This window comes from Sinohyriopsis cumingii, chromosome 8, assembly GCF_028554795.1.
Source record: "Sinohyriopsis cumingii isolate HCF-2022 chromosome 8, ASM2855479v2, whole genome shotgun sequence".
NCBI lineage: Eukaryota > Metazoa > Mollusca > Bivalvia > Unionida > Unionidae > Sinohyriopsis > Sinohyriopsis cumingii.
The window spans coordinates 24,946,794-24,955,150 of record NC_142968.1 but is presented as its reverse complement, the minus strand read 5'-3'; positions in this window follow the sequence as shown (position 1 = coordinate 24,955,150).

Genomic DNA, 8,357 nt, shown 5'->3' with positions numbered 1-8,357 from the left:
TTAATTTCATGTTGTAGAATTGTGGTACCCTAGAAAAATAATTAATTTTAAAAAAATTAAAAGAAGAAAAACTAATACAAGAAAAGATTTTTTTGCAATAACCCTTAATTTTTTTAGATTAAGGGTTATTGCAGTTTATTTATTTCTATATGTGTGGGTTTAGGGTTGGGCAAAGTACTTGTTAATCTATCTTTATGTTTGATTTATTTTCCTAGTTTTTGGGATGAAGCTATTAGTATGTGGTTATTTTATTTTCAAGCTAAGTCTATTTGATTAAGACGGATATTTTTGCCGAATACTCGGGTCGCTAAGACATGTCAAAGACATCTGATCTTATTTATTCCCTAATTTTAAGTTTATTAGCCTGTCTATTAGTTATGATAATTGTTCCTATTTTGTTTTATTTATATGATGTTATTTTATTTTCAGGTTAAATCTATTTTGATAAGACATATATCTTTGCCGAATACTCGGGTCGCTAAAACTTGTCAAAGGCATCTGTTATTATTTATTCCCTACTTTTAAGTTTGTTAGCCTGTCTACTAGTTTTGGTAGGCTTGGACTTATTTTGTTTTAATTATTATCCTAGCTTGTGGATAGAGTTATTTATGTGATGTTATTTTCAGGCTAAATCTATTTTGATAAGACATGTCTTTGCCGAATACTCGGGTCACTAAGGCATGTCAAAGAATCTGATCTTGTTGTTCCTTACATTTAGTTTGTTAGCCTGTCCTATATTTGTAATTAATTGAATGGTATTTATTTATTGTTTAGCGGGTCATACACATTTGTTTAAGTCCACCTTTTTTCCCCAATGTCGGTGAGGAAGTTATAATAATTTTGTAAGTAATGTCCTTATTTAAGTTTTGTTCTTTAAGAAAATCTAGATTGGTCGGTGGGGCCCCTATTTTATGTTGTTTAGTCCTAAACCTAGTTCTATGGGGTTCCATACTTATGGCAGGTGTTAAAAACGTGTTCCAAATCTTCTTGGAGTAGACAGTGTGGGCATTTACCATTTGAGTTTATGTTGATTGTCAAATATTTCCCAAAGCTGCTGGCTAATTTAGTTTTGAATATTAGTATCCTATTGATAAGTGTTTGATCCTGACTTCTAACGAGTTGAGGTGGGCTGGTATGTCTTGCGACCTTATTTAGTATGGAGTACAGCTTGCGTCCCTTTTTGCTGCTATCCCATTGTTGTTGCCCCTTATTGTCGATTTTAATTTTGATGATGCTATACAATTCTTGGACGCTGTAGAATAATGCTGTTGAGTCAGGTTCATGGAGATATTGTCTAGCTACTTGGTCTGCTTTATCGTTACCTGCTAGTCCGGTATGGGAGGGCACCCACATGAACTCTGTTATATGTTTGTTAATTAGCAGTTGTTTAATTAAGTGGTTGGTTTCCTTCAGGAAATTGCTTCTTGCGATAGAGTTGATGACGCTAAGGGAGTCGCTAATGATAACTGCTTGTCTAGTGTTTATTAGCTGGATCCATTTTAGAGCTTCAATAATGGCCCAGAATTCGGCTGTCTAAATGGAGCAGGTGTCGGGTAATCTAGCTCCGAATTCTGTGTTGGGTTCAGGGTTTACTATTGCCGCAGCAGTTTTGTACGGTTTTGTAATTTTTAAGCCATCGGTGTATATCTTAGTTTACCCTATGTATTTTTCTTCTAGCTCGGTTAATATTTCTGTCTGTTTATCATGTAGCTGGTCTTGTATGTTGCCATAAATAAGGGCTATTGTGTTACAATTTAATATAAAAAAAACTCCTGCCTCAGCTTTTTATTCCCTAGAAATTCAGTGGTGTGATTTTGGCAGCATTTGACAGTCTTAGCGAACATTTACGACCCAGTGGTGTGATTTTGGCTGCATTTGACAGACTTAGCGAACATTTACGACCCAGTGGTGTGATTTTGGCGGCATTTGACAGTCTTAGCGAACATTTACGATCTAGTGGTGTGATTTGACAGAATCTAAGCGGAATATGCACTCTGTTGGTAATGATACTTGAAGTCGGTAAATAGTTCAGTTGCATATGATAATGGTGGGAGATCATCTACACCTGGTGTGTAATAAAGCTCATCGTGACAATAACATTCAGATGTGGTTCTGATGGATTTGAAGTTTAACACCCTTCATTCCGAACGAGTGCATTCGAAAAATTAAATGAAGTTTAACCTTGGGCAAACGATATTAGCATTTGAAGAAAAAAAACCCACCTAATCTGCAAAGCTGGGACGTCATTGGGGGTGTGTGCAGGGGGGTGGCATTTGCCGCCCCACCCCCCGAATTTGCATGTGCCGTAAAATGTAAAACTGCTGTTGCCTATGTACGAAAATTAACAAGCCCGTCAAGTTGTGCCCCCCACCCCCTCATCAAGTTTTGCACCCTCCCCATCAAGTTTAGCCTCCCCCCTCCCGAAAACAGTTGAAATGACGTCCCTGCTGCAAAGGTTTACATTTAAGAAAACTGTAGATAACCATTATAAGGTCTTTAGGAATCAATCTTTCTAAAATCGATATGAATGATAGAAAACGAAATATTTAGAAAAATGTCCTTCGTACCAGTACGATAAGTGCATGGTGCAATGTCTAAGAAATTCAACCTGCCTAAACCTCACGTCAACAAACTTTACGTAAGGTTAACTATGGTAAATGGAACATTTAAAAATACGTCAGTGCCCGATGTCTTCTCCTCCTCCCCTCTCTCCATCTCCTCTCTCTCTCTCTCTCTCTCACTTGCACGGATACCGTTGTTATTTGCATTGATTTATATTCATTCTTTTATTGTCGTAGTCTCCACGTTTTCAATCATTTATCCACGCAGTCTCCATGTCTCCAATCATTTCCTGCATATGACATACATACTCCACGTGTTCCAATTAATAAATTTGATAAAAATGACACATTTCATTAAGAAATCTAAAATGACAAAATGTTCTTATCAGATTTGGTTTTTGAAGTTTTTTTTTTTGGGGGGGGGCAAAAACCCTTTGCAGTCTCTCTCTGCAAGCACATGCTGTTTTCGTGCATGAACGATACAGAAAACGTATGAAATGTGAGAACAGTTCCAAATTCTGCGGCATTGTCAGCATAGGTTCCACGATGTCTTAACATTCAATTTAAGGCCTACTTCAGAGGATTACATTGTCGCTGTACTCAAAAGAATTTTCCACCGCACGCTGAGAACTGTGCACAGTATAACCTAAATTATTCGAACCGCGTTTATTTAGGTTGTCTGTATATTCAAATATAATAATAATAATAATAATAATAATAATGAGGACTTTGTATAGCGCCTAATCTTTAGAAGCTCTAAGCGCTTTACAACATTATACAACACCTATAAGATAAAAAACATATAATGATATGATTACAAAAACAAACACCATGAAATTAGAAAACATTAAAAAACATGCCGAGAATATTTAAGGTAGGAAACATAATTCAGTCTTTTAAGTTTGTTCTTGTAGTCGAAATAAGTGAGTTTTGAGAGCCATCTTGAATGTGATTACTGTATCTTTGTGTCTAAGTTCAGTGGGCAATCACATTGCTGGGCCCTGGTATGCGTCCCTACCACACAACTAATAAACATAACACAGTAGTTTGCTTTTTCAATATATATATATATATATATATATATATATATATATATATATATATATATATATATATATATATATATATATATATATATATATAATCACATGATAAAGCGTTGCTACAATGAAATGTCCGTAATTAGCATCTGTCCGTTTAAATCAGTATCGGTTATGAAAGGTATTATTGAAACATTCATGGTATGTGCAAATATTATATAACCAAAACTGGTTTATCCTAACGCCTATTTATCACACGAGCAGTACCCATGCAAGAGATTCTGTAATTTATAAATTAAAAGAACCACACATAAAAAAGGACAAACGGTGATCTTCCTCATGGGAGCTTTGGCGTGTATAATTGGTCGGATATGCAGCCCTGCCCTGCACGTCGCATGAAGCGAACAATGGTGGCAAATGTTTTTAGCATTGGTATGCATCGTGTAATAATGCTGCAGCTGACATGGTCGTGGAGTTTTGAATAATATGATGTTGACATGTTTTACTACGTAATTAAAGGATTTTAACTCTATTTGGTATTACATTACTATTCTGTGCCCTATTGGGATACTGAAACTCACTCTGAACTACATAGCCATGATTGTGTTGATATGCTGTTAAACCCTACTTAAACACGCTTCATAACAAAGGGATCTATTGTTCGTTTCTTTATTTATTATATCTGTTTTAATATTTGTATATTATTTTTAATTTTTGTTTGCTTAACGTGAGCGGCGTTGAAGGGGTGCTGTTTATATAGCTGGTGCTATATGAATTAAAAAAAATGTTCTTGAACTCGACTTTCTAACATAAATTACTGTCCTCATTATTAAGCCCTATGTTGTATCGCTGATTTTTTTTTTTTAAGAAACGATCTCTACCGTTGCCCAAACTACTTGGTGAAGTCGATTATTTCCCCGTAAACCTCCTCGGGAGGTCTAATGTTAACCATCAAACTCCTGGAAGGTTCGTTAACCCTTGGTTGTGCTTGCCTGGAAAATTTAACATGAACAAATAAAATGTAAGCTCGAATTACAATCTATGTTTTATTAAAGGGACCATCATCGAATATAGAAAGTAGTATAAGTAACACATACCATCGCTTTTTCCTGTCCTACTGACCTTACTATGAACTGGAAGAAACAAATGTGATCTCTGTTTTTTTTTTTTTTTTTTTTTTTTTTTGCTTTTTGACTTTTATCAAAATGTATGTAGTGCCTCGGTTAAAACTGCGCAAGGAACGGAATTATTCTGGGCCGGAGAATTTGAAATGTATTTTAAGATGATCTTTAAGGTAAAAATACAGAAATTAACGACACGTTTTCATCAGGTTTTACAATATCAATACAAACAAAAGTAAAGTTATTTATAAACCTTATTGTTCTTGAAAGATAAAGTAAATTTAAGACCAGCTGTAAATGAACCAAGCATTTTTAACGAGATCGTATATTTCAGACTAACATGTCGTTCGTTTCGGCACATTAAGTTGTCCATTCGCTAAATGATTCGTGCAAGTTATAAATCTATTTAAAACATTGTTTTATTTTTTAAATTATGAAAAGAATTGGACCTGGCTCACTGTTACTGTATGTTTAATAGTGACATACGAATGTTATTTTCAAAAATGTGTATCGTAAAATATTGTTTTACAATCTAATAAGTATGTGGACGCAGTGCAATCAAATCAGTTGGATACGGTAATATTTTGTCGATAATTTGAAAACAAGTTCGATGACAACCCACCTATTTTATTATGATAATCTTACCACCATACAGCTACCAACTTGTCTGAGTAGGAACTATATCTGGATGCACATAGTTTGAGAAGCCTACGGGATATAATACAATAGCAAAACAGTAGATATAGGGAATTCCAGAAACGGCACGATGACAAAATTATATGAGAGTCAATCGTTTAAAAAAGGCAAGTCAACAGTAAATGACGCAGTTCAGTTGCAAAAGGTTCAGGACATAGTTGCTAATGGCCTGGAAAGCATTTATGCATGCATATCTGTCTGAATTCCTGCCTGCCTGCATGCCTGCATGTATGTATGTATGTATGTATGTATGTATGTATGTATATGTGTGTGTGTGTGTGTGTATGTATGTATGTATGTATGTATGTGTCTGTGTGTGTGTGTATGTATGTATGTATGTATGTTGCTAGGTAGGTAGGTAGGCTGGTTATGTATGTATGTATGTATGTATGTATGTATGTATTTAGCAGTTTAAGGATAATACTATATAAAAATATTCGAAAACCAGGTTGCCGGTTATTTAGTCGTAATTCAGCGAATTATGGACTTGTGTCTGATATTATATATATATATATATATATATATATATATATATATATATATATATATATGTGTGTGTGTGTGTGTGTGTGTGTGTGTGTGTGTGTTTCATGAGCAGCTGCATTTTCTTTTATATTAATAATAATAATAATAATAATGAGGACTTTGTATAGCGCCTAATCTTTAGAAGTTCTAAGCGCGTTACCACATTAGACAACACCTATAAGATAAAAAACATAATAATATTATTACATAAACAAACACCATGAAATTAGTAAAACATTAAAAAATAAAAAACATGCTGAAAATATTTCAGTTAGGAAATAGTATTAGGTCTTTAAGTTTGTTCTTGCAGTCGAAATAAGTGAGTTTTGAGAGCCCTCTTGAATGTGATCACTGTGTCTTTGTGTCTACGTTCAGTGGGCAATTCATTCCACGTTGCTGGGCCCTGGTATGTTAAAGAACGCTGTCCATATGACTTTGTTTTCATAGAGGGAATAATGAGGATACGATTGTCAGAAGAGGAGCGTAAGTATCTTGCTGGTGTGTACACATGGGTGAGATCAGATAGGTACGTTGGACTAGAGTCCGACAGTGAAACGTAGCACAGAGAACAAATTTTGTGTTTGATTCTGGATCGAATGGATAGCCCGTGTAGGGTACAGAGCAGCGGGTACGTGTGCTCAGATCGTGGTACTCTAAGTATGATCCGAACAGCTGTATTTCGAACTTTTTGAAGTTTCTGGAGTAGGTATTGAGATGAACCAAACAGAATTGAGTTACAATAGTCCAGTCTTGAAAGTACTAATGAACACACAAGTGTTTTAGTGGCATCAACTGAAAGATATTTGCGAACTGAGCTGATGCGTCTCAGCTCAACGTATGCAGCCTTGCATATGTTCATGACATGTTGGTGCAATGTGAGAGTACTGTCCAGAGTAACACCTAGGTTTCGTACTGATTGTGTGAATTTAATGTTGCGTTGCTGATATTTATTGTTTGAGGTAACGGATGTGAATGAGAAAGTCTTTGTGTTGTGATCAGAATGGCCTCAGTTTGATCATCATTCATCTGCAGTTGTTACATGTCATCCACGATTTCACATCAGAAATGCACCTCTCTACACCTTGGATGGTAGCATCAACTTCAGCTGGCTGGCTAGATTTGTATATTTGGGTGTCATCAGAGTACAATTGGTGAGACACTGGATGATGATCTATGACACTTGAGACCGACTGAGTGTACATAATGAAGAGAACAGGTCCAAGAACAAATCCCTGTGGAGCACCACAACATTCCTGTTGACCAAGTAGGACTTGAACCACAGTAAGGCTGTATCATGAATGCCAAATATATGCTGGAGACGGTGAAGTGATATATGGTCTATTGTGTCAAATGCTGCAGACAAATCAAGGAGGGGGAGGACTGTAATCTTTCCGCTATCCAACGCAGAGAGAATGTCATTAACTACTTTTAGAAGAGTGGTTTCAGTACTGTGGTAAGGGCGGTATGCAGATTGTACATTGCTAAAAAGACTGTTTGAATTTAGATGAGACACAAGCTGGGATAGAACAACCTTTTCTAAGATTATTGATATGAATGGGAGATTAGGAACTGGACGATAGTTCTTTAAATCATTATGGTATAGTGTTGTTTTCTTCAGCAGAGGCTTTACAATGGCAATTTTGAAAAATGATGGAAATTCCCCTGATGAGAGAGAGGTATTAATAACATCAGTTAGTGAAGCAATGCTAGATCTAAGCACTCAAGCAGCAGTGATGTTGGAACTGGATCAAGTTCACATGACTTTGGTGTACTCTTCATCAGGATTGTAAGTACGAAATCCATAGAGACAGGTTCAAATGCTGCTAATGGTTGCCGCTCAAATTTTGTATCCCAACTTATGGTGACGACGAGTCAATTGAAATTGTGGTGTCAAGCGTATCTCTAATGGTTTGTACTTTGTCACGGAAGAAATTTGCAAACATGTCCGGAAGGTCGACTGGAGAGAAGGTAGTTGGAAGTGGTGTTGATTTGTTCCTTGACATTAGCTTGTTAGTAATCTCGAAGAGCCCTTTGCAGCTGAAACTTTCCATGATCTTAGTAGTGGGCTGATTTCGCTGCATGGACTATATTTGTGACATTCTTCTTAGCGACTTCACATATTTGCTTATGAATAGTGAGTCTGGTGGAAAGCCAATGCGTTTCAGCTTTACGGCGGTCTCTTTTAGTAGTGCGAAGCTGGTCCCTAACACTGCTATACCATGGAGAACACTTTTGAATTGATAATCTGCACTTGGTAGCTGGGGCATGTTTGTCAAGCAATGAACGCAGACAGTTATCGAGTTGTTCTGCGGTAGCAGGTAAGCAAGTTGTTAGGTTAGCTTGGATGTCGTGCATTAGTTTGGTTTCTCTTAGTAGCAGATAGAGGTGGAGGGTTAGGGACTGATACGTCAAGA